Source organism: Peromyscus eremicus, chromosome 15, assembly GCF_949786415.1.
Source record: "Peromyscus eremicus chromosome 15, PerEre_H2_v1, whole genome shotgun sequence".
NCBI lineage: Eukaryota > Metazoa > Chordata > Mammalia > Rodentia > Cricetidae > Peromyscus > Peromyscus eremicus.
This window is the reverse complement of record NC_081431.1, coordinates 455,790-481,840: the sequence shown is the minus strand read 5'-3', so window position 1 is coordinate 481,840 and position 26,051 is coordinate 455,790. Positions and strand designations below refer to the sequence as shown.

General features: G+C 40.6%; 1 pseudogene; it reads left to right on the top strand.

Annotated features, from left to right (window-relative positions):
- Positions 1-3,384: 3,384 nt before the first annotated feature.
- Positions 3,385-5,132, top strand: LOC131925659 (splicing factor YJU2-like; annotated as a pseudogene).
- Positions 5,133-26,051: the final 20,919 nt, after the last annotated feature.

Here is a 26,051-nt window from a genome sequence, read left to right as displayed (position 1 = left end):
ATTGGAAAGACAGGCTGCAGGCATGGTAGAGCCCGAATTTGGAAACTGAATCTATGAAAAAGAAAACAGACAAGAGATGAGTGATAAGCACACCCATGAAGTACAAAAGGACAGATGTAGAAATCATCTTGTTTCTTCTAAGTCCTAACAGCATCCAGATTAGAGAATATTCATTATAGATCACATCATAATGTAGCAGGAATCTTAAAGAGTCTTATTAATAAAATCAAACCTGAAGCCAGGTATTGGGGTGAATACTTGAAGGTCAGAGAAGCAGAATAAACCACAGCTTCCTCACCTTGCCAATTCCTCAGGTGGTCCTGTTTCCTCAGACTGGATGCTTCTCAGCTGAACTGTGCTGCTCAAAAGCCTAAAAGCTTAACCAGGACAAAAGCCTCTAGTTTCTGGTCCTCATGCCTTATATACCTTTCTGCTTTCTGCCATCACTCCCTGGGATTAAAGGCTCACTTTCTGGGATTAAAGGCATGTGCTACCATTGCTATACAGGGAAAGATTTTGGAAGAGAGTTGGGAAAGGAATATCAGCATGATACTATATTTGCCCCCCCCACCACACATACACAAAAATACATTTTGTTTCCTGCCTGTTACATTGTTCACAATGAAGATACATGTTAGAATATAAACCCAAGTAATGAAATATGTACACACAATAAAATAGAAAATAAATATAAAGAAGCAATGATGAGCTTTCACAAGAACACAACATTCTCTATATAAAACTAAGAACCAGCTTCAGCAAGTAAAACCACATGATCACATACCTCCAGCAAGACCCTTTGTTAAAGTTTTAAGTTAGAGTCTGCCATATGTCACTGGTGAGGGCCAGGCATATTCTCAGTATCTTCATCTGTAAAACTAAGATTGTAAACACTCCATATGACTTTGGAAAGGTTAGACGTAATATCACATTAGAAATGGCTGATGTATATGTTCAGTGCTCAAATTAGTAACTATTTTTTAATTGCTATTTCCTCCTAAGCCAATAAAGTAAGAGAGCTAACCTTCCAAAAACCTTTCCATCTTTAATGACTTGTGTTTCCATTCTTCTATAATTTGAGGATCCTCAAAAAAACTGAACATAGTTGAGTGTAGTAACACATACCAACTACTTGAGAGGACAGAAAACAGGAATGCTTGAACCTAGGAGTTCCAGACCAGCCTGAACATAAGAAGATGCATCTGAGGGGAAAAAAAAGCACACATAAAAACATTACACAATCCAGCAATTCTACTCTGAGGTAGATACCTAAAAGCATTGTAAGCATGATTAACATTACATCAATGCTCATTACAGCATTACTTATAACAGCAAAAAGGTTGAGGGAAAACCCATGTTCATTTACTGGTGAATAGATATACAAAATATACCACATATATATAATGGAAGATAATTCAGTCATACAAAGAGTGAAATTCAGATATATGCTACAGTATAAATGAATCCTGACATTACATTAGGTAGAGTACAGCATATTGAAAGGGACAAATGGCATAATATGTCATTATATAAAATATCTAGATTAGGCAAATTCATACAGAGAGAACATAAAGGCAGCCATTGGCATCAGAGAGAAGGGGGAAATGAGGAGACACTGTTCAAAGGGAAAACAACACTGTGTTTAGGATAATGGAAGAGTTTTGAAAATAGATGACAGTGACAGTTGTATAACAATTAAAATGTTTTAAATGGCATATTCTAAAGTGCTAAGATTATTTTCCCTACAAAACCACCTATAACTCCATCTTTCAAACACTAGATAAGGAACATCCATATCAGAGAAATAAACCCACGTGTGAGACTTTTTAGTCACTTTGTCTGGATTCAAATCTTCACTCTGCCATTCTTGTGCTTTCTGGAAGGTGCTCAGGTTTCTGAGCTTTAGTTCCCTCCTCTGTGGAATGGAGATAATAACCACAGTTGTGAAAGGATGTCATTAGGAAGCCATAAAAGGCTATGATAGGTCAGTTAGTACCTTGAGGAGCACTACTAACAAAGCAGTAGAAAACAGAATGTGAGACAGAGGTCTGCCTTGCTGACTCTGGAGCAAAGTCTGAATTCCCAAGATGCTCTCAAATTGAAGTATAAGCTGAAGTTCTTACAGGTAGCTGAAAGCAACTAAGCAGTCATTGAAGCTGGGCTTCACGCTCACTTTATTCTTCACACTTCAGGGAATGAGATCTTTCTAGTCCTTCATGAGACACACCACATGGCCTTGAATAAAACTCACACACATCATGATCCAGCCTTCCTGTCTGCCTTTACTCCCAGCTCTCTCTGTATCTTCTTACTTACCTCAATGTTGACCTGTTCCTAACTCCTCCTGAAAAGTTCCTGTCGTGCTGCTAGGCTGGTTCCTCCCCAGTGCTCCCAGTCAACATTTGGTCATCATCTCTTCTAGGAAAGTTTCTTGGTTCACTGATGTTTAGGTGGAAGCCCTGCCTGTGCCATATACCCAAGGAGTCTGGGATGATTAGGTGGAAGCTCCTCCTCCCCCTCTCTCCTCCCAGACCCCACCACCCCTAATAAAGAGTCAGCCCCTCCCCCAGGGTTGTCAAGACCTTGCCTACAGGTTACTTAAGACCTGGTCTGCTGTTGTTTGTTTTTTGGCTCTTTTTAGGTGGCTCACGACCCAGCTGCCAAATAAATTCACACATGAAAGCTTATTATTACTTATGAATGCCTGGCCTTAGCTTGGCTTCTTTCTTGCCAGCTTTCCTTATCTTAAATTATCCCATTTGGCTTTTACCATTCTCTTACTTCTGTAAATCTTACTCTTACTCCATGGCTTGCTGTGTAGCGGGGTGGCTGGACCCTGGAGTCCTCCTCCTTCTCTGGCTGCTAGCTAGCTCTCTCCCAGTTTTCTCCTTCTCTATATACTCTCTGCCTGCCAGCCCTGCCTATCTTTTCTCCTGCCTTGCTATTGGCCAGTTCTTTATTAGACCATCAAGTGTTTTAGACAAGCACAGTAAAACAGTTTCACAGAGTTAAATGCAACATAAACAAAAGTAACATACCTTAAAATAATAATTCCACAACACTGGTCACCATACCTGCTGTGTGCTCTTATGCTCTCTTGACCCTGCGTACACACACACACACACACACACACACACACACACACACACGATCCAGAGACTCCCAGAACCTTTATTTACTGCCTTGTCTACTGGCACTCAGGAAAGGACCAAAATGTGACCTTGATCGACAAAGATTGCAGCCAATGAGAACACTAAAGCCTTCAAACTAAAGCCAGTAAGACAGCCGAGGAAGTGACATCAAGAGAACTGTGGCACCTGGTCGGATAAACTCCTAGAGGACCAAAGCGAACTGCTTTGCTGGTGCGAAGGACAGGAAGCGGAGATGTGAGAACAGAAAGTTCTAAACAAATGCTACCCACCTGACTTCGACCTATCAAAGATCCCAAAACTCAAGCCACCCAAGGATCGGCAGTACGTGGCTAGGCTGATGGCCCCCTTCAACATGAGGTGTAAGACATGTGGAGAATACATCTACAAAGGGAAGAAGTTCAACGCATGCAAGGAAACAGTCCAGAACGAGGCCTACCTGGGCCTGCCTATCTTCCACTTCTTTTTTTTAATTTTTTAATTTTTTAATTTTTATTTTTATTTTGCAATACAATTCAGTTCTACATATCAGCCACGGATTCCCTTGTTCTTCCCCCTCCGGCCCCCCTCACCTTCCCCCCAGCCCACCCCCCATTCCCACCTCCTCCAGGGCAAAGCCTCCCCCACGGACTGAGATCAACCTAGTAGACTCAGTCCAGGTAGGTCCAGTCCCCTCCTCCCAGGCCGAGCTAAGTGATCCTGCATAGGCCCCAGGTTTCAAACAGCCAACTCATGCAATGAGCACAGGACCTGGTCCCACTGCCTGGATGCCTCCCAAACAGATCAAGCCAATCAACTGTCTCACCCATTCAGAGGGCCTGATCCAGTTGGTGACTCCTCAGCCATTGGTTCATAGTTCATGTGTTTCCATTCATTTGGCTATTTGTCCCTGTGCTTTATCCAACCTTGGTCTCAACAATTCTGGCTCATATAAACCCTCCTCATTCTCGCTAATTGGACTCCCAGAGATCCACTCGGGGCCTAGCCATGGATCTCTGCATCCAGATCCCTCAGTAGTTGGATGGGGTTTCTAGCACGACAATTAGAGTGTTTGGCCATCCCATCACCAGAGTAGGTCAGTTTGGGCTGTCTCTCGACCATTGCCAGCAGTCTGTTGTGGGGTATCTTTGTGGATTTCTGTGGGCCTCTCTAGCACTTTGCTTCTTCCTATTCTCATGTGGTCTTCATTTACCATGGTCTCCTCTTCCACTTCTATATCAAGTGCACGCGGTGCTTGGCTGAGATCACCTTCAAGACAAACCCGGAGAACACGGACTACACCATGGAGCATGGGGTCACATGCAACTTCCAGGCCAAGGAGCTCCTGGAGGAGGAGGAGAAGCGTGTGCAGGAGTGGGCGAGCGTTAGGAGCTGAACCAAACCCATGCAGGTTCTAGAGACCCGCGCGAAGGACTCAAAGCTGGAGATGGAGGTGCTGGAAAACCTGCAGGAGCTGAAGGACCTGAACCAGCGGCAGGCACACTTGGACTTTGAGGCCATTTTGCTGCAGCACCGCCTGTGACAGGAGCTTCAGTGACAGCAGCAGGAGGAAGACAAGCGCGAGACTGCAACCTCGCCACCACAGGCTTCTGCAGGATTCGGACTCAGAAGGCAAAGCTCCCCCTTCCCAACCACGGGCAGCATCAAGACCCAACCCCACAGCCATCCTGGACAAGGTGCCGAAGGCCAAGAGGAAGGCAGAGGCAGTGGGCAGCAGGGCACAGCTGGCGGGCTTGGTTGTGCCAAAGAAGGTGAAGGCGGAAGCCAACAGGGGCTCAGAGCAGGTCTGGATGCCCACCGTAGATACACCCCCCCCAGCAGGAAGGCAGCCAACTTTGCACCCCAGACACCTGGGCCTTCTCCCTGAGCCAGCTGGGTACACATGGGGACAGCAAGGACAGTACAGCTGAGCCCCCACAGTGGCGTCACAGACTCAAGAAGCCAGAGGAGATGAATAATGTGGCCATAGTATGCTTGTTTTGATTGAAGCTCTACTACAGTATCAAAATAAATCTTTTTAATCATAGATAATGGGCTCAGTAAAGAAACCAAAACAGCCATTTTGGGGGTGAAAACGGAACAAGTTTGTATCAAACTGCTAAGTTGTCTCCTGAGAAGGCAAGGAAAAGCAAGAGGGGAAAGATCCCCAGGACCAAAATGGGAACAGGAGCAAAAGGGGTTGTGAGAGCAGGGACTGAGGGAGCCCAAGGGGCAACACTGCCCTTGACAAGCCTTGGGGGCCTCTGCCAAAATGCCCAACCCTGGAAAAGGAACCTCTCAGGGGACCAGAAACTCCAGTATAGAATATACATCTTATTCATCAAATACCTTATCAAACATATGTTGCCACTTATCTAAATTCTCTAGAAACTTGGTGTTGAACATTTGGCAAAGATGTAAGTGCTTAACAATGACTGAGTTAGCTGTTTCTGTAATGACCTTTCATAATGCTTTTCCCCTTTATCCCTGTTCTTGTGTCTCTTATAAGGCTGTCCCTAACTTGCATTATTAACCACCTTCGTGTTCACAATATAGTGCCTGCAGAGATTGGCTCAGAAACAGACTGATTACACAGCTGAATGAGCTTGAGTAGGCAAAAGAATAGATGGATGGACGACCTACCACAGTTCAACATATTGAAGCTAATTGTGAAAGGTATATCAGATCCTATCATGTTTTTTTAAACCTCATTCAGATCTTTATCATATGGTTAAAGATCCCTTGACATTTGTCAGTATTAACAAGAAATAGTAAGTGGTGGCACAGGTCTCAAACAAAGGAAGTAGGGAGACTGTTTATTAGAACCACTGCTGCTCCCAAGTATCCACTTTATGATGTCTACATTTGTCCCCATACCACCCTTTGAACCAGCATGGTTGTTGGTTCTCCTCCTCCTCCTCTTCCTATTCCCCCTCCTTCTCCTCCTTCTCTTATTCCCCTTCTCCTCCTCCTCCTTCTTCTCGTTCTTCTTCAGACAAGATTTCTTTTTGTAGTTCTAGCTATCCTAATTTTCTCTGTATTATTCCAATTTTAGTATATGTGCTGCCAAAAAAAGCACAATGTTTTTGTTTCTTTGGTTGGTTTTGGTTTTGTTTTTTTTCTTTTGTGTTTTTGAGACAGGGATTCTCCATGTAGCCTTGGCTGTCCTAGAACTCGATCTGTAGACAAGGCTGGACTTGAACTGACAGAGATCTGCTTATATTAAAGGCATGCACCACCACTGGGTCACACTTGCTATCCTGGAACTCAATCTGTAGACCAGGTTGGCCTTGAACTCACAGAGATCTGCCTGCCTCTGCCTATGGAATGCTGGGATTAAAAGCGTGTTACCACTGCTCAGCTACAAACGTCGTTCTTAACTTTCCTGCTGTTGTTGATAGTGGTACAGCCTGAATGATTTAAACTTAGAGCTCCTGTCATTACTGGCTTCACCAGTGCTCCTATATCACAACATCTCCTCTGTCTAGACCTCTCACTTTCCACCTAAACCCATTTTCCTAGTCCTGCTATTAATATTAAGAAGCACTTTGTGGACTAGGAAGTTGGGTCAGTCAATAAAGTGCTTGCCAAGTAAGAATGAAGACCTGAGTTCAATCCCCAGAACCCATATTAAAAAACTGGATGTATTAGAACATTCCTGTAATCCTAGCACTGGAGATGTGGGAACAGGAAGATTTTTGGGGCTCAAATCACAAATCCCTAGCTCCCAGTGAGAAACTCTGCCTCAGAAAACAAGGTGGATGGCTCTTGAGGAATGACCCCCAAAGTTAACCTCTAGCTTCTAACAATATGAACATTTATCTACACAAATAAATACACATGCAAACACATACGCAAAAGTGCTTTGTCTAGGAATGTAGCTCTAATAAAGGATCTTGAAAGAACTAAAAAAGAAAAAAAAAAACACCAGGAAAAAGTAATCTAATCAGTAAGTGAACAATGAACTGGAAAATGGTTCTGAAAAGAAGACATTCAAATGGCCAATAATTATATGAAGAAATGTTGACAGTCTTTAGCCATCAGGAAAACACTGATGAAATCCAAACCACACTGAAATTTCTACTCACCTGTCAGAATACTGTCTCCTAGGGAATAAACACTGGTGAGTGTAGCTAGAGTTTTCCTGCCTGGCCCACAGTCAGGACAAATCTCTCTCACCTGCCACTCCCACAGCTGCTCAGACCCGACCAAGTAAACACAGAGACATATTGCTTACAAACTGTATGGCCATGGCAGGCTTCTTTCTAACTGTTCTTACAGCTTAAATTAATCCATTTCTATTAATCTATACCTTGCCACGTGGCTCGTGGCTTACGTGGCGGCTGGCAGTGTCTCTCTGACTCAGCCTTCCACTTCCCAGCTTTATTCTCCTCCTTGTCCCACCTACACTTCCTGCCTAGCCAATGGCCAATCAGTGTTTTATTTATTGACTCATTAGCAACACATTTGCCATACAGAACATCCCACAGCACTTCCCCTCCTTTTTTTTTTTTTTCAAAAAGGAAGATTTTAACCTTAACAAAGTAAAATTACATATAATTTGGGAATTTGGGCATAGCTTCTCTTACTACTTCCTGCTGGAGGGGGGCGCTGTATCTTATGGGGATACAAAGAAAATTTTAGGATTATGGAATAGTCAGGGTGTATCATCTGAGCCAGTTGCCTTCAAACCATTCTGGATGTTGGATCATCTGGGCCATGGTGTCATCGGAGACCTTTCAGGGGGTCTTGGCTGGTCAAACCTGATGTATCTTAATCTGGAACAAATCCATAGCCTCTGGCTTTCTGTGGGAACAAAATCAGAGTCTCCTTTCCAAAGCAACATATCCTCATATCCAAATTTTGAAGTCAAGGTATCTTTAAAATATACATTTTGGCATAACTCAACAGCTTTTACAATCAAATGTTTTTCTGCAGTTAAAAGTCCCAAAGACAACACAATCCAGATTCTCTGTGTAATATTCATCTTTATGTGGCTTATTTTTTATATTAATTTTACTGTCTCTTTAAAGACTTTATTTTTTAAAACTATGTATTCGTTTATATAACTGTATATATCACCTTTTTTTGTCTCTTTCAAGCCTATGTATCTTTTACACACATTATAAACTATTACATCTGAATCTGTATTATTGTGAATCTATTGCTTTAAACTGCAGCAGCTGTGGCTGCTGGCTCCACCCACCACAGCTTCCCAACATGGTGTGGTACGTTCACCGCCAGCTCTGCGAGCTATTGTGGGTCTATGCTTTTATCCAAGCAGCGTGTAGCCCAGAAACCTCTTTTTTTTTGTTTTGTTTTGTACTAGCAAAGTCTAAATCCACCATGCAGCTTAATGTGCCACTTGCAAAGGCCTCATCCCCGCCATACTGCAGGTCGAGCAAGCACACTAGGAACCCACCAGTAGCTCAAACCGGCAGCTGCCACTCATTTGAGAGAGACAATTAGGAAGCTGTTTTTAGCTCCGTTTTAGAATCTTTTTTCTCAGTTTCTAGGTGGAAACTCTTGCCACCACATTGGACGCCATTTATAGCTAGAGTTTTCCTGCCTGGCCCACAGTCAGGACAAATCTCTCTCACCTGCCACTCCCACAGCTGCTCAGACCCGACCAAGTAAACACAGAGACATATTGCTTACAAACTGTATGGCCATGGCAGGCTTCTTTCTAACTGTTCTTACAGCTTAAATTAATCCATTTCTATTAATCTATACCTTGCCACGTGGCTCGTGGCTTACCGGCATCTTCACATGCTGTTTCTCATCATGGCGGCTGGCAGTGTCTCTCTGACTCAGCCTTCCACTTCCCAGCTTTATTCTCCTCCTTGTCCCGCCTACACTTCCTGCCTAGCCAATGGCCAATCAGTGTTTTATTTATTGACTAATTAGCAACACATTTGCCATACAGAACATCCCACAGCAGGTGAGCACGTGAAGGAAAGAAGAACTGTTATTTACTGTAGGTAGGATTGTAAATTAGTCACAGTAGTCAAGATATGGAGTCACCTAGATACCCATCAATAGATGGCTAAATAAAACATGATATATTAAGTAAAATGTTAATATATCATGTTTAATTAAATAAAACACAATGGAATATTATTCATCCATAAAGAACACAAAAATTATGTCATTTGCAGGAAAATAGACAGAGTTAGAAATCAGCATCTGAACTACCTTGACTCAAAGCAAAGTAGTACATGTTATTTTCTCATCTGTAGACTCCTTGGAGGTGGAAATGATATGAAAGTAGAGACTATTAGAAAAGATCAGAAGAGAAGGCAGGTAAGAGCTAAATGGTGGTATGTTTATGAAGATAATCAAAATATGGTGTATGCATGTATGAAATGTCACAATGAATCCTGTTATTTGATATAATTAATATACACCAATAACAAATAAAAATACATGGTTACCACAAGAATTTATTTTCAGTTGCCGTCTTCTCAGCATATGAATGTATTTGTTTCTCATAGTATTCAGATTATAAGGTAGTAAAAATAACAATATATGCTTGTAAAATAAAAAATGACCTTTTATTTTGCATGTGTGTACATTTAAATATGTATAGACTAAGGTATATTAAGACTACTAGACTAGAAAAAGAAAAAAGAAAATAGGTTTCCTCTACCATGTAAAAACATCAAAGATACCTTGTCAAGTTGACATCATATGACTCAACAGAGCAGTCTCTGTTCCTTTAGCAGCTCAGAACAGTACTATGAGAACAGCTCCACTCTCCAAGTGTCTAGTGGAGCAAAGAGAAAATAAAACTTCTAAAAACTTTTTGCTTGGCCTAGTTTTGTGACAGGATCTTACTATGTATTCCAGGCTGGCCTCCCACTCTCTGAACTCTTGGCTTAGCCTCTCAAGTGCTGGAGTATAGATGTGAGCACAGCACCCAACTTCATCTAGCTACATGGAACCATTCTGTTATCTAAGTTACTTTTTTATATTACTTATTATGACATCCAACAGATTTCCTTTTTTAAAAAAATGACAGGCAATGGCAATACAGAGAATCTCTTTAGAAGGTATACCTAGATGATCACATGCATTTTCAGACTAGTTTTACTCAATAGCTTGGAACGCAGTTTACAGGGTTTTTGGGGACCAGTGTTGTCATCAGGGAAGAGAAGATTTGATACTTAAAGCTATTAGGATCTGATTTCCCTATTCCTCAGTTTTCTGACCTGCAGAATGGAGATAACAATGGCATTTCCTTCCTAGACTTTTATGCACAGCACAATCCATTATTCTTTGTTCTGTTGCCTTTCCTGGACTATAGTTGCTGCCTCTCCTGACCTGTGGCTCTAGTCTCACTGGAAGTTGGAAGTGCTCAGTCTGTCTGGACAAGATAACAAATCCAGGTCTGAAAATTCAAATGACATGTTTATTTTTACCTATCACATAAAAGTATGTAGCTCTCATTTAGACAAACAGTTCAGAAAAAATCTGTATTGTTTAGAGAATTTTCTCATTATTTATAGATATTTAACATGTGCCTGGTGATTGTTTCAGCATCTGGTATTTGAGAGAGTTGATGCACATAAATTACCCGTCTGCATTCTTCAGGCTCCAATCATGTAATTTCTAGCCTTGGAGGAAGTGTGATGCTGTGTCTCTTCAGCCTTGTGGAAAGGATTTAACAAGCAGATTAGTATGTAAGGGCCACTGCTCTTATTTCAGAATAATATGACAACTCAGTATCTAAATGACTCTTCTGTGTCTAATAAAGCCAGAGTGAGATACTTTCCATGTTGTTGTTCAATTTCCCTTCTAGAACTCATGCAATCAGTTCCTGTTTGAGCTGTCGGCAGAAGAGTTTTATTCTTCTGATTGTCAGGAAATGAAACCTATGCAATCCAACATCTTAAGCTTTTGTCTGGGCCCCCAAAAAGTGTACAGTCAGTTTATCACCATGTGTCTGCTCCATTCCATTGTCTTCATTGCCTTCTCTTACTGCATCCTCCCGTGTAGGCTGCAGGACTTCACAGTTCATTATCTTGTCTCTCATTGTGTTATATGTGAGCCCTTCTAGAGCAGGAAGGACCACCTTCAAACTGTAAATTAAAAAAATTCATTTAATGCAACAATACCAATAAGTAGCACAAGTACTGTGTCAGTCTTACAAACAAATGTGAGTAGACTACAGGCAGTGTAGATAACGAAGATTTCTGTTCAAAAGAGTTTCACGAAAGTAAAAAATTAGACATGTTTTGTGTAGACATACATGACATCTGTATGAGAAAGGGAAGATGACTAACCCTAAAGCCTGAAGGGTGGCTTGAACACCAATTTTATGTCCTGAGCAAGTTATTTGTCTTCTTATTGCTTCAGATTCATCATCTCAAAATTATAGACAAAAAACATTGAAACTAATGCTGCTTTGTAGATTCATGACATTCCTAGGGATAGTAAGCTCCTCATAAACACTGGCTCTTACTCTTTCAACTCCCTGTTTCTCATTTATAATAGAAAGAGTCTTGGTGTGATTAATAGTCACATACTAGAGTTGAACATAGGCTTATACACTGTAAGGTAAGAATGAAATCAAAAATTGAAAGGGAAAATCCCTTAATTTTACTTTCTATAGGGATTTCTTTACTCAAATTATAGTTATCTAGATCATATGACAGTCTTTTGTGGTTATTTTGCTGTGTTTTGAGATGAAGTGTCACTATGTAGCCCAACCTGGACTCTAACTTGTGGTCTCCCTGCCTCTGTCTCTTGAGAACCACTATATCTGGCTACGCTGTTGTGGAAAAATATTTTTGTACACTGTGAAGATGTGTTACTCTCATTGGTTTAATAAAGAGATAAATGGCCAATGGCTAGGCAGGACTTATGGACAGGGAAAGAGTTCTGGGATGGAGAAGGGCAGAGTCTGGGGAGAAGCAAGATGAGCATGCTGCACTGAGAAAAGGTACCAAGCCACATGGTAGAACATAGATTAAAAAATATATAGGTTAATTTTAGATGTAAGAACTAGTTAATAACAAGCCTAAACTATTGGCCAATCTTTTATAATTAATACTAAGTCTCTGTGTGATTATTTAGGAGCAGCTGGCAGAACAGAAAATTCTGCCTACACTTCACGGTAATCTTTAACAGTTGCATCTCGCCAGAGTAAAGCAGCTGTGATCGTGGAATTGGCTCAAGGCTTGGTAAACCATGGAGCCAGAGAAGTGAGGACACACACCCTTGTCCCTGACCAAACAACACAAAGAACTGCCTAAAGAAAGGAAATTTCTCTATCTTTCAAATGAACCACTTCATTAGAGTTCCTCTTTAATCCATTGAGTAAGGCCCTCCATGGCATCTAGCATTCCCTACACATGTGGTTTCAGGGAAGGTACCAACAGCAAGATAACAATCTGAAAAGATGACTCCAATTTGTGAGCACTCTCCACCCAGACAGTGAAGGGATGCAATCATGGCCTTGGAAAGGGACAGGCATAGGAACCTCTGCCAGCTTGGAAGTCTAGCCTCAGCCCTCAGTCACTGCTCACTCTTAGCCCTCCCCTATCTTAAGCAGCAGCAGCTCAAGACAACAGCACCATACTCTTTTGGCTCAAAATCATTGGCAATCAGATGTCATAAAGAAAAATCAAGCAGGCATGTGGCTTATCAGGTTCCAGACACTGAGCTTAAGTAATGATTTACATGGAACTCTTATTTACTATACTATTCAATAAACAAAAACATGGAATGTATGGAAGTCAAATTTGTGAAAGTTAAGATATTTTAATTTTTAGTTTAAATTTCACTTTACTGCATCCTTATTTAGAGGAGTCACCATCAATTATAGGTTAAACATATTTTTAAAACATCTGTTTATGTGTATTCAAAATTAGATGGAGAGAAGCCCTCAAGGCCTCAACCTTCCACAAAGAACTATAGACAACTGAGGAAAGCTGGGTATGGGAAAGGCAGTCTTACCCAGGGAAGAATACACCAACGGGTTGTAGAGTGATGACCGGTCAGCCCTGAAAATATACATGCAGGTAGCATTGTATGGACTGAACAGGTTATATTTAGGAATATATATATATATATATATATATATATATATATATATATATATATACAATTAGTTTTTTTAAAAGAGAGAGAGAGAGGCCATGAATTTGAAGGAAAACAGGGAGGGGAGGGTTGTATGGGAAGAGGGAGGGAAGAAAGGCAAGGGAGAAATGTTGTAATTAAATTATAATATCAAAAATGTTTTTTAAAAGGAAAAATATTTATTAAGGAACTTAAAACTTTTTAATCCAGGCTTTGGATGAAACTGGGAGATGATCAGATCTAACTGACATACCACCAGAGGCTGCGTGTTCCAATATGGTGTCACTTGAAAAAACGGCTAGGACTGTTGTGGCACCATGTTCTTACTTACTTTAAAAACTGAAGTAATAGCTGAGCATGATGGTATGCACTGCAATGCTAGTACTTGGGATGCTGAAGGAAGAAAATGATGAGGTGAAGACCAATATGAGACTATATAGTTAGCACTTGTCTCAGTAACAACAATAAAATGAGTACTGAAGTAGTGTAAATATTTTTCCAAAGATCTTGATCCTTTTGGCAGGACATGTATCTTGCTTAACACTTGTCACATACGGTGGTTTATTGTGTACATGGTGTGTGTGTATGTTTGTGGGGCACATGTTATTTTTAGCGTTACATGTACATCACTGATTTAGTACATGTCTACATACTGACTGACTTCAATTATTTAATTATTTCTTTACTTTATAACATTATATTTTTGTTTGTTTGTTTGTTTTGTTTTTCGAGACAGGGTTTCTCCGTGTAGCTTTGCACCTTTCCTGGAACTCACTTGGTAGCCCAGGCTGGCCTCGAACTCACAGAGATCTGCCTGGCTCTGCCTCCCGAGTGCTGGGATTAAAGGCGTGCGCCACCACCGCCTGGCCAACATTATATTTTTTTATATGCTAGTCTGATACAGTGACATCTATAAAAATAATAACTGGTAATCATAAGAATGAAAAAACATTATTTTAATCACACTTAAAATTTGAAGCCAAAGTACATGACGGATACAGAATTGTATGGCTACAATTGATAATGCAAGATAGCTTAGTTGTTAACATGCATGCCTTATGTTTACAGGCACGAAGATCTAAATTTAATCCCCTAAACCCAATAAAAAGTAAAGAAAAAGTCAAGCACAATAGGATGGCAAACACTTGTAATTTCAGCTCTGGGGTAATAGAGACAGGCAGGTCCCTGGGATCTCTGATTAGCTCCTACTGTGCCTGAAGAGACCCAAGGCAATAAGAGACCCTTGTCTAACAAAACAGAATGGATGGCATCTGTGAAAAAACAAGCCAAATTTGTCTCCTTCCACTTGTACACATTCCATGTTCACAGAACTGAAAAAGAAAGAAAGAAAAAGGGAAGAACCAGTGTCCCCTAATAAAACTTATCTGGGGTCAGAGAACAGAACAGCCACTAGATTAGACAGAGGCCACACAGGGGTGGCACACACCCTTAATCCTAGTTTTCCAGAGGCAAAGATCCATGGGATCTCTGTGAGTTTAAGGCCACACTGGAAATAGAGCCAGGCATGGTGGCACACCCCTTTAATCCCAGCACTTGAGATCTCATGTCTTTCCTTGGGAAAGACACACACTGTTAATCCCAGGAAGTAATGGCAGGAAGCAGGAAGGTATATAAGGTATGAGGACCAGAAACTAGAGACTTTTAAGCTTTTAGGCTTTTTAGCAGAAGTTCAGCGGAGACACTTTTGGTTAAGGACTCAGAGGCTTCCAGTCTGAGGAAACAGGATCTGATGAGGAGTTGTTGAGGTGAGGTGAGAGTGACTGTAGCTTGTTCTGTCTCTCTGATCTTTCAGAATTTACCCCAATATCTGGCTCTGGTTTTTTTTTCCATTTATTTATATGACCGATTAAGATTTGTGTTACAGATCAGAGATATACTGCAAATTCCACAATGAATGGCTGCTGTAATTCGCTGGAGTAGAATAAAATGAGACAGCTAATTCTGTGTATTTTGTTCAACAATAATAAAATATATTTTGTTAAGAGGCATTTTCAGCAAAGGCACAGTGAATTTGATAAACTCTCAGCAATCAAAGAAGAAATGATGAAATTTTTTTATTAAAATTGGATATCTAAGGAAAAATGTAAAATTTTTATTTTTAAAGATACTTTTATAGGCATGTTTTGCTCAATTTATGTATGTGTACCTGTTTAGGTGGAAGCCCTACCAGCGTCCATATATACCCAAAAAGATTGAGATGTTGGGGATCTCCAGCTCGGGGTTCCATTCCACGCTCTGGTCTCACTCCTCCCATTCCAGACCCCTCCCCTCAGAAAGCCCGCCAATGGTCAGCTCCTCCCCAAGGCCACACCTACAGGCTGCTTAAGCCCTGGTTGTCAGACCTGCCTGTGCTCTCCTGCTCTCTTCCCTGCCTTCCCAAGAGTTACTCAAGAGTTGCCTCACTCTGTTTAATAAACCTGAGCTTAATAATTTGGTTTGATTGACTTATTGCATTGGTGGCAGTGGATATCCAATAACCCAATAACCGGGGATCCAATACTTATTGATGGATTCACAACACGCCCCCATGGTTGGTCATGTTTGTGCATGCCTGGCGGACCTAGACACTTCCGCCTAGCCAGTTCCGGGTCAAAATAGCCATTTCCGGGCCAAGGTGTCTCACGTGACCAGGACCCCGTGGCTTTGCATGATTATGTAAGAGCGCACAACGCAACCATGTGATCTGCGCATGTGTGGAGTAGCCACATCGCCACCCAGCCTTTATAAGCCGGCGCCATATTCCCAGCTTCCTCTCCTTCTTCTCCACACACGTCTCTCCGCAGGCCTGAGCACTCGTCTGTTTCTTTTATCTTAATAAAACTCTTGTTAGTGGATTCTGTCGTGTTTCGTGGTATTCCTCGCAGAGTAAGAGCGCCGCTAAATAACTAACGCTTACCAACTTGGTGCCAAAACCCTAGAACTGAAGTTACAGATGGTTGTTGGTGTGGACCAAATGGTGACCATTGCTGCTTGACAAAGTTCCAGCATTTTAACATCGCAACCCACACTTGTCCAGCACCTTTGACTTTCATTTTTAATGATTCTCAAAATTAATACATTTCCCTTTGGGAAATTTTTGCAGGCTTTGGTAAAGAATAAAAATGTGTACAATGGTAGCCTCTCTAAACAAAATAATTATTTGGAAAAAAATCTGCAATACCACGGAAACAGGAATTCCACTGTGCCCTCCTAATTACACCAAGAACAGGAATGTTAGAGATTTACTAGACACACCTGGTCCCAAGGATGAAATGCCTACAATTCTGATCTAGAGTCTGAGGCCATTAAAGGTAAGAGTTCAGTTAATAAATACAGAGAAATCAGAATGGTATGGTATAATGAGAAAAAATTAAGACATCAGGACCTTCCCTTTTGGGAGCTTTATGAGGGGAACAGGTCCATATAGTAAGACTAAGAAACTGTAATATAGTGTCTGCTCCCCAGAAGTCCTTTTCCCAAGGTCAGGCATTTGGATAAGGGTCTCCATTCCCATGGGAGCTTGAGGAAAGTTCTTGCTTGATAAAGTGGTCATTCTTATCTCTAGGAAACTTGTGGCCCTTCATTAACACATGACTGGTGCCTATTGTCAGGGTCAATGCTAGATTTCTGAACTCTTGATCTCAAGCCACACTCCAGTTCACATGCCCCTTGTCTTCCGTTTAATCCTATGTGCAATGATACAGTATAAAAGTTGTAATCTTTTCTCAATTAAAAGCTGCTGGCAGCCATCCTGATTCATTCACCCTCAGATTGTGTCTGTGTCATCCCCATCTCGTCCTGCTCCCTCCCTCCACCAACTCCACAAATCCTCTTTGGGACCTGAACCCCCTGCCAAAGCAAATCTAAGGCAGGTCATAAACCACCATGTGAATTCTGTGAACCAAATCTGGGTCCACAAGAGCAACAAGTGCTCTTAAACACTGAACTATTTCCCCAGCCCCAATAACTTTATTATCTTTTTATTTTAAAGATGTAAAAGTTTTAACAAGAACCAAGTTTGTCTCTTTGGCCAGATGTTAAAGTGCTTTGCTTCACAAATGTACATATAAAATACATACACATTTTTATAAGGAAAGATGCATGCTGAAAGAAATAAAACAGTAGGCAGCAGGGGTTGGGGATTTAGCTTAGTGGTGAAGTGTTGTACCCGTTTCGCAAAACCCCCAGAGACCACCAAGGAGCCAGTTTCCGATGCAAGCACATAAGGGTCCTTTTATTGTCAGGTTCAACCTGGGCCACTGCACTGCAGATGAAAGAAAATGTGGCAGTGGCCACAAGCCCCGATGTACAGAGTTTTTACAGGGAAATACCACAAGCTGGGAATTGGCAACTTGGGATTGGGTAGAAGGAATATGGGGCAAGGTGATTTCCTGAAACCACTGGTCCAGACTTTCTGCATGAAGCCACATTTGAAGCTATTGGATTGTACTTTTGGCGGGAAACCACAACCTGTTGAACAGGATTATTTGGATTGCTCAGCAGGATTATCTAGGTATCTTCAGGGGCCATAAACCACAGACAGAATGTCTGCAGAAGCATGCTGTCCTGTATCTGTTTGAGTTGTCATGGCACATTCCTGAGGTCCTTCCTGGAACCGAGTACAGCGGGTGGCCCTACCCCAAGATGGGCCCTGTATTGCCTTCACAGAAGCACTTGCCTAGCAAGCAGGCAAGGCCCTGGGTTCAGTCCTCAGCTCTGGGGGCAAAAAAAAAGGTAGACAGCACCTGAGGAATGACCTCTGAGTTCCTCTAGATTCTATCTGCATGCCTATACATGCGCGTGTGGACACACACACACACACACACACACACACACACACACACACGTTTATATATGCATGCTCAAGAAAAAAGAATGTAAGAGCTGAACAATAACAAAGATCCATTGATTCAAATTTTAAAAAACTCCAACTTTCTTTCCCCTTTTACCCCCTGTGGGCTTTTGGCTTTCTGTTTTGTTTTGTATTTTTGTTTTAAACTTAGATAAGTGAGAAGATATAAAATACATTGTCCAATAAGGACTTTAGACATGTTTCAATCCAAAGAATGTTTAATTTACAAAAAAAAACATTTCTTTATTCACTATCAAATTCATATTGCAGTTATTTTAAATATTCTACACCTCTCAAAGAAAAATTTTGGAGAAATAGTAAAAATTAATTTCTAACCCAGCAAACACTTTTCCAACTAAGTTCAGTCAAAATTCAGATTTATTGGAATTTTCAAAGGCAGACTAATATTTCCTTTACTTCTTTGTTTCACTCTATGATACATTTGAAAAATATTTATGCTGTTTGTTGAAGCAGACTCCATGAAGTGTGCCCTGGATACTGTTGTTAAATCATTCATTGTATACATGCAAAAGCAATGAGTCATTTGAGGGTTATGGAACTGTTGAAAGAAGTAGGAGACAATGAATTTAATAGCTTCATGACTTCTTTGCCAGTGTTCTTCTATTGAGTCATGAAAGAGCTCTACAAAGATTTACGGCCTGTTTATTCTAATATAAGAATTTCTTATAAAGGAAAGTTTGTTGAATATTTCAAAATAAAAGACCAAAAAATAGACAGTATGATTTACATTTTCATTTGTAATATTTTACTATGTCTAAATGAGCCAAATTTATAACTCTAAGGAATTGAAAGTTTACCTTTGATTTAGCTAATTAAATTCAAGATTTTTAATTGAGATAAAGTTTTCATAATATAATCGATAAAATCACTTTTGCCTTTTTATATGAGTCCACATGCACAACACGTTAATTGTAATAGATACCATTATAAATTGCATAAAAAATAACTAGAAAAATGTGAAGAGATTGCCAACTGAGAAAGAGTTGCTTTCCTATCAATTAATTGTAGCAGGAATCTTAAAAGTTCTTATTAATAAAACAAATCTGGAGCCAAGTATTGGGGTGAACACTGGAAGGTCAGAGAGACAGAACAAGCCACAGCTAACCTCACCTGGCCAACTTCTCAGCTGATCTTGTTCCCTCAGACTAGAAGCCTCTGTGTCCTCATATCCGAATGGCTCTCAGCTGAACTGTGCTGCTCAAAACGTAATAGCTTAACCAGCCAAATGCTTAACCAGCTAAATGCTTCTAGTTCCTGGTCCTCACACCTTATATATCTTTCTGCCTTCTACCATCACTCCCTGGGATTAAAGGCTCACTCCCTGGTGTGTCACCACGCCTGGCTGTTTCCAATGTGGCCTTGAACTCCAGAGATCCCAGATGGATTTCTGCCTCTGGAATGCTAGGATTAAAGGTGTGAGTACCACCATTTTCTAGCCTCTGTATCTAGTGGCTATCTTTTCTCTGACCCCAGATAAATTTATTAGGGTGCACAATATTTTGGGGAACACAATACCACCACAATTAATCAAACTTTAAGTTCAGTGTTAACTTCATATAAATTAATTTGCTTAACTGGACAGACATAGTTTTGAAACTAGCAGTTTTTTCTTTCTCAAAATGGTTACTAGTAAAATGACAGAGCCAGTGTATGTGTGTGTGTGTGTGGGGGGGGTGGTGGCCAAAACAGCTTGACCACACAGCTGCAATGACATGCTTAGAGGCCTAGATACAGCTTCTGGCAGGCATTATCTGGAACCAGGAAAAGACCCAGTGGGGCCTGCATCTAAGGGGAAATACCTAACATTCCAAACATTCCTTGTACCTTAGACAAATGTCAGCCAATCAGGGTTCTGAACCCTGGATATCCCATCGCTCCAACCTCTGCTATGATAAAACCTTTACCATGCCTGGGCTCTGGGCTCTCTGCTCTCACTGCTACATTGGACAGAGAGTCCAAGCTCTGAGCTTGAAAATAAAGGCTCTTTGCTTTTACATATGGGATTTCATCTCCATGGTGGTCTTTTGGGAGTCCCTGCAATCTGGGCACAACACCAAGTGTAGTGACATACACTTGCTATCCCAGCTTTCAGGAGATTGAGGGAGAAGATTAGGAGTTCAAGGCCATACTCAGCTATATAACAAGCTTGAGGTCAGCATGGTCTACATGAGACCCAATCTTTTAAAAAATCATGAAGGGTGGAGAGAAACAAACCAGGTCTAGGTGAAGTTATTAAAGAATAATTTCAGCTAACAGGAAGTTTGTAAGTATGTTTGGGATATCTGTTATTTTAAAAATCTGAATCATGGCACCAATGTTTAAAAATAATGATAAGTGGCACTGGTTACTGTGCAGAAAGGTCACAAGCCACAACAAAACCCAGTATCAGACCATTCTTAGGAGCAGGCATGGGGAGTGGGGGTGGGGAGTGGGGGTGGGGTGTCAAAAGAACCAGGCCTGGGAAAGAAGCATGTGCAGAGAACACACAGAGAGAAAGGTAGAGATAGTAGGGAGAGGACAGAACAGAGAGGAAGGGGAGGAGTCTGTGTCCTGCTTTTTAAGGTGCAGGTGGGCTTATGGAGCTATGCCACACATGTGCTGATTGTTGGACCATGTCATGTGCACATAGTTACCAGCACTCACTGATGACATAAGATGCAAGACCCCTTGCTTAGCTGCTGATCTGCACATGTGTAGCCATGCAACTGGAGTGGTGGCAGAATGCTAACAATATCCATATACATGATTTTTTTCACTGTAAATTTATAAAGTCATATGCTTTAACTCAACTATTTCCCAATTAGAATTGAGTATTAGGGCTGGAGGGATGGCTCAGGGTAAGAATGCTTGTTGTACCAGACATGGTGGAGCACACCTTTAATCCCAGCACTCAGAAGGCAGAAACAATTGGATCTCTGTGAATTCGAGGCCAGCCTGGTCTACAGAGCTAGTTCCAGGACACCCAAGGATACACAAAGAAATCCTGTCTTGAAAAATCAAAAAACAAAAACAATTAAAACAAAAAGAATGCTTGTTGTACAATCATAAGGCCCCAAGTTCAGATCCTATCACCTACATAGCAACCCTGGCATCCTGCAAATACCTGTAACTCTAGCTATGGGGCATCAGACACACACTCTCTGACCTTTGTGTACACACAAGCATGTGCATAGGAACACACACACATAATTTTAAAAAAGAATATATCATCTACATCTGGTGTATAAGTATATAGTTTACACAGCATGAAGAAGAAAATCTAAAATAATTAAATATTTTTATATTTATCATAATTTAAAAGGAATATTTTGAGTGCATTGGGTTATATAAAGTATATAGCTAAAATTAATTTGCCTGGTTCCTTTTTCTTTTTTAATGTAACTAATAAAAAGTTTTAAGTAAGAGAAACATTTTCTCAGTTGTGTAGCCACTAGTAAGTTGCCTATGTTCCTGTAAATAACCTCTTACTCATCTATAAGCAACCCTAATGAAACTCAATGGAAAAAATAAATTAAATATAAAAGGCATCAAAATAGAAGAGGGATTAGTTTGGAAGAGGGAGGTCAGCAGGAGTAGGGATGGGACAAGAGAAAGTAATGAGATGAATATGATCAAAATACATTATATACATGTATGAAAATGTTACAATGAAACCCGCTATGCATAATTAATATAAAATAATAAAGATAAAAGACAAAAATTTCAATTAATATGAGTTTAAATAAATTTCTAACAGGGTACTAACTAGAAAAGTGGAAATCGTCTAGGGTTGCTGACTAGAGAGACCCACCAGATACCCAACTAGAGTGAGAACTCTTTTTCCTCATGGGTATCAAGGCTTTGTTGTTTGCCATTGTCTTTCTGGTCCTTCCTCTTTTAACTGTGAAAGAAAAAGAGAGGAAGGTCACTTCTGGAAGCTTAAAGCAGATTTCCTCTAGATATCCAGCTGGTCAGAGTCTGTTCAGAGAAGCCAGATGTGAAATTGAATGGCCTTCCCTAAGTGTAAGAGAGGACACTGCAGGCTTTTGTCTTTAGGGGTACCACAGGCACTGAGGAAAGAAGGGAAGAAAATGATTTTCTGGGTCTATGAGAAGCTAGAACCTGGGGCATCAGAAACTTCACCTAAGAAAGTAAAAGATTGGTTTGTTTTTATTAAGAAATTTTTTATTCATTTTACATACCAATCAAAGATCCCCCTCTTCCCTCCTCCCATCCTTCCAGCCTCCCACTCCCAACCCACTACCATTCCCTCCTACAAGAACATAAGGCCTCCCATGGGGAGGTACATTTAGTAGAGGCAGGTCCAAGCCCCTCCCCCTGCCTCAAGGCTGTGCGAGGTATCCTATCATAGGTAGTGGGCTCCAAGAATCCTGCTCATGCATCAGGGGTGGATTCTGATCCTACTGCTAGGGGGTCCCTTAAGCAGATCAAGCTACACAACTGTCTCACTATGCAGAGGGCCTAGTCCTCTGCAGGCTTCACAGGTGTTGGTCTAAATTTCATGAGTTCTCACTAGTTTGGTTTGGTTGTCTCTGTCTGTAGGTTTCCCCATGATGATCTTGATGCCCTTGCTCATAGAATCCCTCTTCTCTCTCTTCAGCTGGACTCCTGGAGCCATGCTGAGCTCCAAAAGACTGTTTTTGTAAAAGAAAAATGTGAGGTTAGATGAAGAAGTGATTAAGGATGAAGGTTCAAGTTTCCTATCTTTCAAGAGAAAGAAACCTAATTTGCCTTCCTGTTCTGTATTTCTTCACACATTGATAAGTGTCACAGTGACTGCAAGAGAACCCCCTGCACAGTGGGAGCTTCCTCTCAATCCCCAGATTAGGCACAAACCACACCCAAACACCCTTTTCACATAGAGATCATTTACTATTTGGGGAAGAGAAGTTAAGTGGCTGCTTTCTGACTCAGGCAGAAAAACAGCAGTAAATGACCTTGGAGGTATAATTTTGAAGAGAAGAGGTCTGTGTTAGAATGGGCTAAAATGTGGTGATATATTTTGATTGGACATGTTAATTAGGTGAACCAAAGGGGGCTTTTAATTGCTGGACTTTAGTACTTTGATAGCTGGACCTTGGTAGTCAGCCTCAGGAGGAGAAAGTGGCCAAATAAGGAAATAGACTTTGGGGGCTAGCTTCAAGAATGTAATATTACAGTTTTTAGTAAGGCAGAGGGAATTGGGGAGAAGGGCAAGGCCTGCCAGAGCCACATGCTCAAGTGGGCTAGTGTCCCTTCAGTTACCTAACAATTTATGATTATGTTTTAATATCATGCTTATATGCTTATACTATATTTAATGTAGTTTATATTTATAAATATAAATTATATATTTACATGTAATTTTACGTATTACATGAGATATCAGCATATACAGACTGTCACTTTGTCTTGCTGTCTGTGATCTGGGAAAGAGTACTGTAGTCTGAAGAGACGAAGTACTATGGAGAGCTAACCCGTTTACACAGTGGCAGAATGTGGCACCCAGACATGAAAACTGGGAAGGAATAAACCTTCATGCAGCAAGTTTACCAATAGCCTCCATGTTGGGTCTTCCTTACAAATAGCTCTGTGCCCTGAGACCTGGTACGATGGAGGCAGCTAGCATCATTTATGAGACAGAATTGTAAAATGAAGTCATTTCCATAGAGGGATTTGTTGTCTAATCAGCAGAGTGCAAAGCTTAAAAAATTGAATAAAAATAATTATTTGTCCTCTTTGAATTTTGTTTCTATGTCTTTTCTTAACAACAAACAAACAAACAAACAAAAAACCTTTCACTTTTTTTTTTAGAAGTCAGTGGATCTATGGACATACACAGAGAGCCCTTGACTAATAAAGTCTTACATGCCAACTTTTTCCTGTAATGACCTGCATACATTTCCTTGTATGTGTTACCCTCACTGAAATTCTGCTGTAATACATCTTCCTGCTGGGTCCAGTGAAACTCAGGATGTGAACACAAGTCTGGGCAAGAAATGGGAGATCTACAGTTGGTCCTCAGTCATTCCAACTATAACATGGATTCTTTCTTGCTTGCATTATTCATCCTATTGTTTAAACTTGTATTATATCTAACATCTTCCCAATGCTTAGCAAAAATGTTTTCTCAGAAATAGAAAAGCTTGTACAAAAAAAACCCACACAAACCAAAGAGGTCCAGCAAAAGTCCTAAAAGCACTACAAAGGAATGTGAAAGTGAGTGAAATGTGAAATGCATTTTGAGAGGGGTGAATAAACAAAACAAAAGGATGACCTGCCTTATAGCAGACATTTAAAAAGATAGTCCCAAGCAGCAATCAAGACTATTCACCAATGACTTCATTAAATGTACTGGGGTTTCAAATACTTTTTAACTTTAAGAAATCTCCATGGATTATTATAAACATTACTGAATGAATAATTTGTGGGGAAACTGGTTGATTATCAAAACACTAAGCAGCAATGAAAATATCCTACAAGTTTCCAGAGAGAAGAAGTATAACATCCAAAGGTCAGGGTTAGAACAGCTCTAGACTGCTCCCTAACAGCAACACTAGGACCTATGGAGAGCCTAAAGCAATACTGTCAGAATTATAAAGATAATCAAATTCCAGTCAAGAACTGTTAACTAACTGAGTAGACAAAAGAGAATTTCAAATAGATATGCTATTAAAGTGACTGCCTGTGGATTTCTCATAAAGTTGGTGGAGGCTGTGCTCCTTACAGATAAAGTGAGATACTAAAGAGAAGGTGAGAAGCAGGAAATCCAACCCAGGAGAATAGAATGCAGCATCTTAGATGGAGCTGAAAGAGCCCAGAGTAAGAGTAGCACCAGGCTCAGGGGACAGAGCAGCTTGGGACAGATCTGATATCTAAGACACTTAATTGTTAGAGTAACTATTGTGTCTAGATCTCTTGAGAGTTTCACTTTTTGAGAAAACCAATGATGAATTCACAACAATCAAAGCAAATGTAAACTCAATATATTATATGGCAATCTGTGTCCTGGAGAAATCCATCACTCATAAATGCAAATGGGTACAGATTAAAATTAATTAAAAAAAATAAATTTAAAAGCTCAAGGCGCTTGAGAAGTGGCTCAGCAGTTAAGAGAACTGCTGAAGTTCAAAGTCTTGAATGTGAACATAGACTAGAGTAATTGCAAAAACCAGGAAAGCTCTTGCCAGGAGAGAAGGGAGCAATAGAGAAGGAAATAAAAGGATGTAAGTGACCTGAAAGGGGAGGGGGGAATAGGGGCTTTAATTAGGGAGGGAGAGAAGATAATTACAGAAGGAAGGGGGAAGGTAAAATTACAGTAAGGACATCTGACAAGTCATACTAAGAATATATATAGTACATGTTAGTATATAAATATACGTATATAGTTTAAATGAAAATTTTCCATCTGAGTTGACTCTCCAAGAGCCGAAGGCCACCTAACAAAAACCCTAACACCAGGCATGAGAAGCTCTCTTTTGAGTTATTAGTCAGGGTTGCCCAAGAGATTCTCAAAACATAATAGGCTTTTGCTATTGCTATTGCCCTTGGTTGCCCCTCAGAGATGGAAGGTAAGTCCCTGCCTTAAAGACAGAGCCCAGAGGCCCCAAGATGGATCTGATCTGAAAGCCTCTTCCCTGCCTAACCAGCTAACGATGTCTATAAATCACAACAATGATCAGCATGGCATGATAATCCTAAGGGTGTAGTACTGACATGCATACTTTGGTGGTAACCAACAGCTCTCTAATTAGAATTAAGACACTCTCAACAAGAGGGAAATCATGTCTGATACTGGGAACCTAGCCAACTACCTAGGTCTTGTGAAGTCAAGGATCTTGGAGGAGAATTTGCAAATACCAGTTTACTAAACCAACATAATCCCTAACTACATTATAAATATTTGTCCTTATACTCACAGATAAATGTAGTTCTCACCCCTCATCAAAGGAACTTATTTTTGAAACAGATGTAGATTAGTAATGAAA